Source organism: Mus pahari, chromosome 4 (genome assembly GCF_900095145.1).
Source record: "Mus pahari chromosome 4, PAHARI_EIJ_v1.1, whole genome shotgun sequence".
Taxonomy (NCBI): domain Eukaryota; kingdom Metazoa; phylum Chordata; class Mammalia; order Rodentia; family Muridae; genus Mus; species Mus pahari.
In genome coordinates, this window is record NC_034593.1 from 136,537,103 (window position 1) to 136,549,486 (window position 12,384).

Genomic DNA, 12,384 nt, shown 5'->3' on the forward strand with positions numbered 1-12,384 from the left:
GGGGGGTGGGGGGGGGAGGCAGGTGAGCAGAGGGTGAGCAACAGGTGGGTGGAGCAGGGTGGGCACAGCAGTACAGATGTTAAAGGAGGATATTAATGGATCAACAGTGCTGTGAACTGAGTTTACAAGAACACAGGGCCTGGGTTTCTTTTTGAAGGTTAGCTGTTCAAACTGAGTCCTAAAGCTACCCTCAGCTGATCCCTGCATACTTTTTGTAGATAGTTTAGCATATATATATATATATAATTTGGTTTTTCGAGACAGGGTTTCTCTGTATAGCCCTGATTGTCCTGGAACTCACTTTGTAGACCAGGCTGGCCTCAAACTCAGAAATCCACCTGCCTCTGCCTCCCAAGTGCTGGGATTAAAGGCATGCGCCACCATGCCCGGCTGCTTCCTTATATTTTTAAGAGTACCTGCATGTGAGTGTTGCAGCACATGAGTGCCTGGGGCCTGTGCAGGCCCCAACAGGGCATTGGATCTCCTGGAACTGGAGTTACAGATGGTTGTGAGCTACCAATCAGGTGCTAAGAACCAAACATAGATCCCAGTGAGTGCTTTTAACTGCTGAATGCATCTCCAGCTTATGAACGTTGTGTTTGAAGTGTTATGTGGAAGACAGAGGATCAGCGTTCCTTGTAAGATAGCCAAGACCTCACTTGGGTGAGCATTCTTTATCCTACAGCATGTTGGCTAGGTCAGCATCACAGGTGGCCAGTCTCTGTGTTGCTCTTCATGTCCGTAAGCCTTCATACTGGCTTCTGCTCTCTGTGTTCCCCAGCCTGACATCTGGAATGGTTTTCCGTCTCAGTTTGTGTTTTACAGTGACGTTGGATGAAGTGTGTACTAATCCTTGCCTCCTTACTCAGATAAGTCGTCTGGGCTAATCTGGGAATGTGGGAGACTGCTTGGTGTTCTTCACTTGTGCAAGCCTGTGAGGTGAGGGAAGGATGCTGTTCCTGTGACTGAGGGCAGATCTAGGATGGAGACGCAGAGGAAAACTCAGTTGTGAGACAAGGAAGCTCTGCTTCCTCCAGGCCTCCTTACTTCTCGGGGTGGCAATGACAACATGCGCGAAGAGAAGTAAAAGCAACTAGGCTTGTTTTGTGGGTTCTTCTTATTGTTCTGGGGAGAATTAAATGCCCGGACAGAACACGAGTTCCGACGTCCTAGCGAGTCCGAGTCCACTCAACTTAAGCACACCTATATGAAGTAAACTTGAGCAGTAGAATTTTGGTAATGATTTACAGTTTTTCTTAGGACACTGGCAATAGAAACCATGCGCTGTCAGGAGAGAGGCGGAAAAGGAAAAGGGACAAGGAAAGACTTCTATTCAGAGCTGTCTAACTTCTCATTGATCTCAGAATAAGAAACCCTGTGTTTTAATTCACCCTGAACCCAACACACATTACAAGTTGCTAGTCTCCCAGGAGACTAGCAACAGGGATGCGTCTGTATGGGCATAGGTAGTATGGGTTTCCCACCTTTTCTGAGTGACTTTATCTCTGATATCTCAATGACAATAGAGAGCAGAACCTATTCTTAGGGCATCAAACAAACCTGGCAGTCCCCTGTCATTGTTCTATTCAGCTTTGCTTGGAAGCCTGATGGATGCCTTTCTGGTCCTGACACATGATGTATAGCCACAGCTCCCACGTGCTGCCTCCCTCCTGAGGAGGGAGATAAATGGCCACCGAGTAATGAGAAAAAGACTTGAGATGCACACTGTTCCCACACACACGGCCACCAAGGAGAATGCCACTAATTAGAGGCCAAGAAGCAAACAATTTGTAAATGAATTAGTAAATGAACAATGCCCTAGGGGCCCCGATGAGTTCATTTGCTTCTAGAGGATAGGCAATTTACCCCCTCTGCACTGGTGAAATCAATCCCTTGTTAGCACTGCTTAACGGTAGTGTCGTGGGGTTGAACTTCTTCATGTCCATTGTATGTCTGGCTAGGAGGGAGGGAATCTGAGGAGAACAGTGTCCAGGGTGTGGTTCATGTCTTCATGGAGGCTCAGGGTGGGTTCCCAGCAACTGACTGTATCAGCACATTTCACCTTGGCTCAAAACATCTTGGGATTCTTTATCACATTTGCTAAGTTGCCTATGCTGGTTTCAAACTGATGCAGTCAAATGACCCCAATGCGCCAGCCTCCAGAATGGGTGTTTGTAGGGTTAACAATAAACCCTATTGTCCCTGTCACACTGCAGATATAATATACAGTTTGCTTTGGCTATCTTTGAGGGCTTGACTCCAGTACCCCTGAATGTACCAGTAAGTTCAAATAATCCAGAATTTGACCATATCTTAGGCTAGCATCTCCAGCATTTAAACCAGCTGTTACTTACAATGCGTTCTACAATGGGAATGCTATGGGAACATTTTAGACTAGACCATGCTAAATAAAACTCATCTACCTTTGCGATTGCAGGACTTAACACGGCCTTTGGTAGTACAACATTTAACAGACACAGTACATAAACCGCAGGGTCTGGGAAGCTTTCCCCACGTACTTGGAGCAAGCATTCCTTGGGAATACATTTGGGGAAATGGAATGTTAATTGCATTTACGGATATCACAGAAGTCTGAGCATTCTACTCAAGCAGAGCCATCTCTTCTTTTAAGTGCGTAATGCTTTATAGGCAGGCTTGGCTGGGCTGGATAGAACCATTCACTCCCATCCTACTTTTTCCAGGTTCTAATAGTGCTTGAATTTTACTCTGAAATATCTTTACTCTAGATGGTCTTTGGAGCAAAGGCCACTTTTTTGGAAGTTCTGTATGTTCTGATTACTACCCATGATTCTTTGTACCCACCAGTCTGACTCCCTTAGAATAGGGTGAGAAATTTGATGGCAGAAGTAAAGGACTCAATAGGCATAGAATAGTAATCATTTGGCACACCCATCTCCCTATGTACACATGATACGGTGCTCTTTAAATGAGTTTTTATGTATCTGTGTTTGCAGGATCACCTGTGTGCACACATATATATTCACATGTATGTGCAAGACAGAAGCAATTAGTCTTCAACCTTTCTTTACCTTCATTTTGAGACATGGTCTCTCATTGAACCTGGAACTCACTGGTTGGCTAGACTATCTGTTGAGCAAGGCCCCAGAGATCTTACTGTATTGCCTTCTCAACTCTGAGATTACAGGTACATGCCACACACCCATATTTAGAACCTTGTCTCAAAAAGATCTGCTCTTTTTTAAGGGTAAAAATGCCATTGTGTATCAAAGTAAGCAGAATAAGTTTTGTAACACTAAGGACTTTTATACTTGCCTTTCTATAGTAATGGCATTGTGTCCTTAAAGGCTGAATGTTGAATCAGCAGTAGCCTTTGATTCTGATGGTCAACTGGGACCAGGCACAACTTTGGATCCAGGGTGAAGGAGCACAATGTGTGTGTGTGTGTGTGTGTGTGTGTGTGTGTGTGTGTGTGTATGAGAGAGAGAGAGAGAGAGAGAGAGAGAGAGAGAGAGAGAGAGAGAATATAATATACATATATTTCTCTCTATATTATATATATTATACATATATTTATATATACATAGTTATTTGTGCTTTTTTTTTTCAGGACAGGATCTTACTGTGTAGCCCTGGCTATCCTGGAGCTCACTATGTACACTATGCTGGTCACAAACTCACAGAGATCCACCTGCCTCTACATCCCAAGTGCTGGAGTCAAAGGCATGCCCTATAGCACTCAGCTGGAACTTAATATTATTTAATTGGAAACTCACATCTTTGGGAAATGACACTGTGTGCCTGTGTGTATACACGTGTGCACATGCATAGGTTAGTGCCCATACATGTGCATGTACATGGAAGCCACAGATGCCAGATGTCCTCCTTAATAATCTTCTTAATGCTTTGAGTTAGGTCTCTTACTGAACCTGGAGCTCAGCCGTTCAGTTAGACTGACTAGTCAGAAAGCTTCAAAGATTCTTCTGTCTCTGCCTGCCCAGTGCTGAGGTTATAGATGCAAGATGCAAGTTTGGCTTTCTATGTGGACGACTGGAGTGCAAGCCTGGGTCCTCATGCTGAGATAGCAAGAGCTTAAGCCACCTCCTCAGTCCCCAAGGTTTGCCTCTTTTTGTGCTATGTTTTTTTTTTTTTTTTCAGAGAGTTAAGGGATTAGTTTTGGGTCTTAAATGGATTCTTTGGGGCAAAACACTCTTTTTCTTCAATATACTCGTTTTATCTGTTTTATTGCTATAAAACTTGGTAATGTGAAATTGGCCACTTTGGTCCCTTTAAACTACGTAGCTCAGAGGTAAGTACATTTGCCGTGTTGTGGGACATGACCAGCATCTCTTTCTAGGGCAGCTTCATCCGCCAGACTCTCACACATCACTTCTACTCTTTCTTCTTCCCTGGCCCTGCAAAGCACTCTGCTGTTTCCCCTGCCTATGAATTGGACTATTTTCAGGTAAGCAGACCATATAGTAATTTGTCTGCTTTATTTCCCTTAGACTCATGTCTTCAGCGTTCATCTTTGTTGCGGCACGTGTCAGGATTTTGGTTCTTTCTGAAGGCCAAATGGTATTCTGTTGTATGTACATAACACATTTTCTAGATCCAGTGAGATACAGACAGATACTGGGCAGCTTCTACCTTCTGGTTGTTTAGAACACGTTGCCATTAACAGGGGCATGCGAGGTTCTCTTTATGCTTCCTTGCGATTTTTTCAGGCAATCCTGTATTCAAACTTGACTGCTATCACACTCTCCTCTACGATATTCGGTTCCTGTGAGTGCAGCTTAAGGGGTCTGCTATTTCCATAGACTTGCCTACACTCGATTCTCTTCTCATAATAGCCATTCTAACGAGGAAGCCTGCTTTAGCTTTTCAGGTTCATGAATATCCCCCCCCACCACCACCTTTATTCTGTGTAAAATTCTGGCAGTAAGTAAGTTCTCCGATCCTATTCCTTTCCAAGGATAAATTATTCCATCTTTCTAATCAGATCTATTAGCTTTGTCAATAATCCCACATACTCATAAATGGAGATTATGTAGGGATAAAAATCTATTACAGGGGTTCTCTTTGTTTCCTTATATTAACAATGCCTACTGCCTCAGAATACTGAAAACAAACAGAAAACTGCTTTCTGAATTATATAAAAAGGAAGGCCAAATAGTTTCTTCTGACACCAATTTTGTTAGTATTTATAGCAGGCGGGCCTCTGTTCGGGGGCTTGCTGGTGATGGAATCCATATATCTCCCTGTAACTTTTTGCATTTGGGCTCATATCATGCAGCCTCACGGAGCTTCATAAATACGGAGCTTCCTGCCTGTGGGCTTCTCACAAGGGCACAGATTCTAGGCTCAAATGATGAAACATTGCTTTTGTTGGGACCAACAACAGCAAGATGCTCCTATTAAATAAGACAAACAGGTGGCTGGATGTTTTGTGATCATTTTAACAATTGGGTTCAAGTCCCGTTCCCTCTTCTAAATTAACTGCAAGAAGATCCATCACCCAGGCCAATAACATACCTGGCAGGTTGTACGGCCCTCACCGTCTAGACCTCTGTGATCATGGATGTGAATCATAGCATTTATGCTGCCTAAGGCACCGGCATAAGAAAGCACAGCCTAGACCCAGCTGATTAAGCTGTAGCATAAAACAACACTTCAGTAGTCAGGCACATGACAGCCCACGATAGTTTATTGGACCAAAGAGTATAACATTGTAATTTACTTCTCTAATACATGTCATGTTCTCTCTTATTGTTTCCCTTATGGAGTGAAATATGCAGGAAAGAGATTGCTGTTCAAGCTTCATGTGTTATGCCCCTCCAAAATTAGAGGGTAACAAACTGTCTTTATTATCCTGTGCCTTTGGTAAGCTGCCACAAATCACAGAAGCCACTGCAGGTGAGCATCTAGTGGCTTCGAAAGTCAAGGCAAACTAAAAGACTTCATGTCTCTGCCTGAAGCTATTTGTGAACTACAGTTGCAGCAAGACACAATTACTACACTTCCTGACCCTTCCTTTTTATTGTAAGCTCCTAAGCAATTTTTCTTTCCTATTGACAGGAAACCAGGATTTATAAAGTCTAGCACGATGCAAATATTTCAAGGCTTAATTTCTCCCCTCAAATGCAAGAGCGTAAGTTGCTTAGCATTTTGGTGAGTTTATTTTTCTTTCTAAACTGGAATTCATGGCTGCTCTCCAGCTGCAAGCAGCCCCAGTCACAGATAATTTAAAGAGAATAGCTTACTTGTTTGTCAAGCAAACACGTGTAATCAGATGAAATTATTAATGTCATAGTGCGAACTCCCTTCTCATAAATACAGTTAGCAGCGCTGACACTGCAATTAGACTCCAGTGTTCTGGCTCCCTGCTCATTCGCTCAATCTGTCAGTCCGGAGTGGGGGAGACAAATTGTGGTGGGCACTTGACAATGCACAAAAGAGATATAAACCTCATCTGATTAAACCCTGGTGAAAGATTAAACGGTTCTGAATGGTTGCCAGATTCTTACGCTATGACATTCTTAACCAGTGGTAATAAAAAGTCCCGTTCAATAGAGGTTTTTAAAAAAGATTATAGGGAGATCATATATAAACGTCCGTATGAGTAATATGTGTCCACACATGTGAGAGACGTAGCAAGAAAGAGCGCAGTCTCCCTTCACCCTGGAATCTGGCTTTATCGATTTATTATAATATGCTTGCCGTGCTCTCTGGATTTTTGTGGTAATTTGTAGGAGAGGAAATGACGCTTATTTACATGTTCCCAGGGTGACTGCTTTTTAAAAAAATCCTAACCCAGTAGTGGAGCCAGTGCTCACATTGGCCCATTTACAACAAGCATCTCTGTTCTCAGTGGGTACAACTGTTGGCAAAAGTATTGCCATGCCTGATCTACCAGCCGAGAAGAGTAGGTACACAAGTGACCTTCAGCATCATCTTATTCAACTCACTTTATATCTTTTCCAGTTTTGATTTTAAGTCCCATGATAATAGCCAAATTAGTTATAATGGCTAACACCTATATCGTACTTTTGATAATGCTTCCTATGTCTGAAGATTGTTCTGGTTACTCAACATCCTTCCCATCATTTAAGTCTGCATACCACACCACTCCCTGTATGCATCCTCTTTTGTAGATGAGGACACAGAGGTACAGAAAGAGGAAACCAGTTGCTTAAAACCAAGAAGGTAAAAACAGGTAAACTATCACATGATTATAGGCATGCAATGATATGAGCGTATCGGTTTAAAAGTGCAACTATTGTTACCATCTTTGATCTAGAGATTATTAGAGTCTTTTATGTTCCGCAAGACCTTCTCGAATTCCCACTCAGCACAGATAAAATACTCAAACACCAAATAATCATACATAGATATTTAAGTCCTCAACATTAATCAGAGACCAAGGCAGGAGGATGGCTGCCTGTCCAAGGCTAGGCTAGTATGTAGGGGCTAGTCAATGCTACATAGCAAGATATTGTCTCATAACCTTAAATCAAACAACCAAACGAACAAAAGCCACAGCATCTCAGTCTTATGAAATTGGATGATTTCTTTAAACAACAAAGAAACCTCTTGTACTTCAGTCCTCTAGCAACAGAAGCACATGCAAGTGCATTCATTAAAAGTCAAAGGAAATAGTGAGCCCAGCAGAGGTGAGCCCTCTCTACATACACCTTGTTGACTTGCAGATGAATTGAAATAAGATGAGATATTTTCTATACTCAGTTACGGCTAAAACCTCCTTGAAAATGTAGAAGGAACCTACAGGAGTGGTTCCAACCCCTTTGTTCTCTTTACATTTGGTTAGGAAAATGTGTCCTAGCACCTTTCTCCTCCATCCTAGGACACTTGTGTGGGGAATGACCCTTTTAGGAGGAGGGTGTTTAAAGTAGTCAGTAGAAGAAGCCAGTCCTACAGGGAGCCAGGGACAGAAAAAGTGAGTCCCTAAGAGTGAGAACCATGCTTCCCCACTTGGAAAGTTCATTATATTTGTCATCAGACTAATTATTCTGCACTTGTTGCTAAGTCTGTTGCTTGCTTTCTGTGAGCATTCACTCCGCTCCCCTTGAATCTCTGTCTTGTAACATGCGATAAGCGCTATAAAATTTCTTTCCTTGTATGGGAATTCTAAGGTCTCTTTCCCCCCTCAACAGCTTGAATTCCTGTATTCTGATGAAGATAGATGAAGCATTTGCATTCTATCCATATTCATAATCCTCTTTCAGAGTCAACCTAAAATACCACGTTTGTTGCCCAGGCAGAGACAGGCAGTGTGCTAGCAAGCTCGGCAGCTTTTTGTTTCAATGGATAAGGATCCATTGCTTTCAAATCCCACAGAAGAGTGGCCACTAGGTGAATTTGGGCTGTAAGAAACCCAGGACAATCATAGTGTCTTTTGAATGAGGCAGGAACAATAATTAATGATCCCTTTCTTTATGCTACAGAAAAAAAAGACGGCCATGCATTTGACAGACATGTTATTAATAGTTTCTGCCAACTTGCCATGCATAAAGGGTTTATTGGTTGCAACACCAGTGTATGAAGACATTCTTTTCCTTGAAATGTTCAAGATGGTTGTTTTACGGATGAAAAATGAATGCAATCTGTCTACCGCCACTCAAAGTTTGGGTTTCAATAATAAAATTAAAACGAGTGTGACATTTTCTATTGTGGTATTTAACCATCTGCTTCCTGCTGGTCTGAGCCTTACCTAGGTAGTCTCTATTTAACAAGAAGACCAACTGATATTGTGTCTCATGGTTAATTTATAAAGAAGATTTATTATTGATAAAGGGACTTGCATATTGGCCATTGTTCCTCTGATAAAAGTGAATCCTTTCTTCTTGGGTTAGGGAAATTTTCAGCTTGACAATAACAATGGATGCGTGGAGCTTCGTAAGGACTAAAAATTTAGGAAGTACACACAGGGGGAATGCACATCAGTGACGCCTCTTGCCAGGTGGGATACATATGACTTTAGGCAAGCAAGTGCCTATTATTTTTGCTACTCTACATTAATTAAAAAGATAGGCTCCCAAATGCTTTCTCAGCATCTGGAAGTTAAATCCAGAGATGTTATTTACCTTCATTTTAAATTACTTCATGAAAGTTCTTCTTTAGTGTAGATCTGCTATGTCAATGATTTCCATCAATTAGACAGGAGAAATGGACAGCACTTTACCACATGGGTTCACAATAAAGCAATGGAAAAGCTGCCCAGCAGCTAGCTTAACCCTCCTCTGTGGAGGGCCGGGGAGAGGAGTAGTCAAGATTTTAGTAAGTCTTTGGATTTTTGAGTCAGACAACATAGGATTTAGACACACAAAGCATTAGGTTCAGAAGTATTCTCACTATTGTAAAGGCTCATAAATATGCCTGGCTTAGTTTGCTTGGTTACGTATTAATTTATGGAACTGCTATTGCTTGCTTGTATCCCTTACAAACTTTAGTTTTAAGATGTCATAAGCGACTTCTACAGAGGGAAAAGATGCAGATGAAAATGTGTTTCGCATTGGCCTTTCATTTATTCATTGTCTCTGGGAATTTTCTTGCAGGCTCCCTTATTGGGCATATGATAATGACATCCATCGCCATTACTGATTTTCTCTGAATCCTTGGTCCTCTGTGAGTGAATCAGTAAGGAGAGAGAAGAATCTCCTCTGTTATGCTTCAGTATCCATCCGTTGCCTCTGCTGCTATGCGTGCTTCAACATCCATCCACTGCCTCTGCTGCTATGCATGCTTCAGCATCCATCCGCTGCCTCTGCTGCTATGCATGCTTCAACATCCATCTGCTGCCTCCTCGTTCATATGAGTAAGACCCTCAGTTTGGAAATTTTTTATTCCAATATTAAAAGGCATTTGAACGTTCATCAGAAATGTCTAGTTGTCCATCTATGTCACTGGTTACTTCTGTGATGCAGTATAAACTCGCCTGCTCTTATTTACTTTGGTGAATTAATTGTATTAAGTGAGAGCTGGAAATGGAGGCAAGCAGCTTCGTTTACTTGGGATGTGTCAGCGCTGAACGCTATTTAATAAATGACTCTGAGCTTAGATGTTGCAAACAAAAGTAAATGTAACCAATAGATTAAAATATCACAGTGTGGGGGCTGGAGAGATGGCCCCTGGTTAAGAGCACTGGCTGCTCTTCCCGAGAACCCGGGTTCAGTTCTTAGCACTCACATGGCAGCATTCCAAGATCTGACACACTCATACAGACATACATGTAGGCAAAACACCAATGTGCATAAGTTAAAAATTAATCAACTATTTTTTAAAAAATCACAATGTGAAGGAAAAGTGAGGGGAAGGGTGTGGTGTTGTAAAAAGCATTGCTTTCCCCGAGCAAGTTGTAGGTGTTCTGAGCGGGTGGCTAGTCCTGAGGACTTTTCCATGACACTCCACACTGATAACCAAAGCCTTCTGTGCCGTAGGGACATTTGTTTATTTTTTTCAGAAGTGTTTCCTCACGGGTGACATGAAATACGACTGTAGGCGATCTTTCAAGTGTTCCCTACCAATAAAATTGTGACTGTGTTATTTCTATAAAACAGATTAGAGATGATGGTAAAGTTGTTTTATGGGGTGGCTTTTCTGATCTTGTCCTGGGAAAAGCTACTTAAGAAAAACCTGTCCATCTTCAGAGAAGGGACTGAGAGATGCCCAATGAGGCTTTCGTCATGAGCATAGGCAGGGTGACCGCACACTCAAGGCAGCCTAGCACTTAGGACAATGACACTGGAAGATTTTGAGTTCTGGGACAGTCTGGACAACAGAGTGATACCCAGTCTCTTTACCCAAAGTGAAAANANAAAAANANAAAANANAAAAANNAAANAAAATAACCAACTGACCAAAAAAAAAAAAAAAAAAAGCATATACATATCAGATTCCAGAGGGGAGACTCTATCTTCTTCAGTTTAGGGTAAAATAGAAATAGGTAAGGATGGCACGGCTGATCGGCTGAAGCAGGTCTGCCCCTTTGGGGACTGAAAAATCTGTAACAATCTGACACTACCAGCCCAAGAGCACCAACTTAATATGTAGCATTGACACGTAGGTAAAAGACTTGGAAAAACTAGATGCTGTTAGCTTACCTAACACTGTTAAAACATGAACAAAACGCTCTTGGGAAGGCTGACTCTGGGGTGCTGATCTGGCAAAGGCACTGCTACTGTTCAAATGGCTTCTGGAAGCATCTATCTCTTTCTACATTCTCAGCAACTGCTTCCTCTTTTCTCATCCTCGCACTCAGACTAAGACCATCTTCACAGCTTCTGTGTTTTCCTTCTCATGAAGGAAGTGGTAAAGCAGAGAATCTGGGCAGCAGAATTTTCTTTGTCTGTGTAATGGTACTTAAGTGTGCATATGGACCTGAAGACCATAAGATCTCCTTGGTGGTAGTTTTCCGGTGGCTTCCAACCTTACCCTGCTACTTACTAAGTAGGTTATGCTGACTGACCAGTGAACCACAGCTATCTGCCTGTCTCTACCTCTCCTGTTAGGATTGTGAGTTCTTGATTCCAACCTTGGTTTTTCAGTGTGAATTCTGGGGCTAGAACCCAGGCCCTTGGGTTTGCATAGCAAGCACTTGGCATGACTGAGCCATCACCCAGCCCCTGGCTTGCACAACCCTCGACCCTCTCCTTCCCCCTCCCTTCCCCATGTGATTCTTTCTCTGGGCATTTTCTCTGGCAGCTAGTAATGATTTGTGTTCTGATTTCTTGTTGATAATGACCAAGCCAAGACTTAAATAGAAATTACTTCACCGACATGTCTCAGCTGACCAGAGACAAACTCACACCCCAAAACAACCCCCACTCCCTTCCTTCCACGTATCCCAACAAAGAGAAGAAACACATAGCCACTTTGTCTTTTTTTTTTTTTTTTTAATGTATTACACAAACAGAATCCTTTGGAGAAGCAGCCCTAAAAATAGGTAAGCACAAACAGGTCTTAATATTTCATGAGCTAAAATTTCAAGGGCTTGGAATTAAAGATAGGCAGGTAGCCAGAGATGTACGGAAGGAAATAGTTACTGCTACTCAAGACCTATGCTTGCAAGTAAACATTATTTCTGTGGGAGTCTGTCTTTCACTGCTGGGACACACTGGTGACTGGGTGGGACAAGGTGACTGATTATGTCTCTACTCCTGGGAAGATACTTCACTGTGGGCTATTGGTGTGTTTAATTGTTTCTGAAAATTTCTTCCAAATTTCCTAGAGGCTAGATGATACTGACTCTTCTAATTTTTTTTCTAGCTGAATAACCTATTAATGAGACTGTGTTCTTGTAGATCACACTTTTTTTTTTTTTTGATAAAGTTTCAATACATTTTGCAGGCATTGTTTAATGTGCTCGTACTTTAGTACTGGACTAAC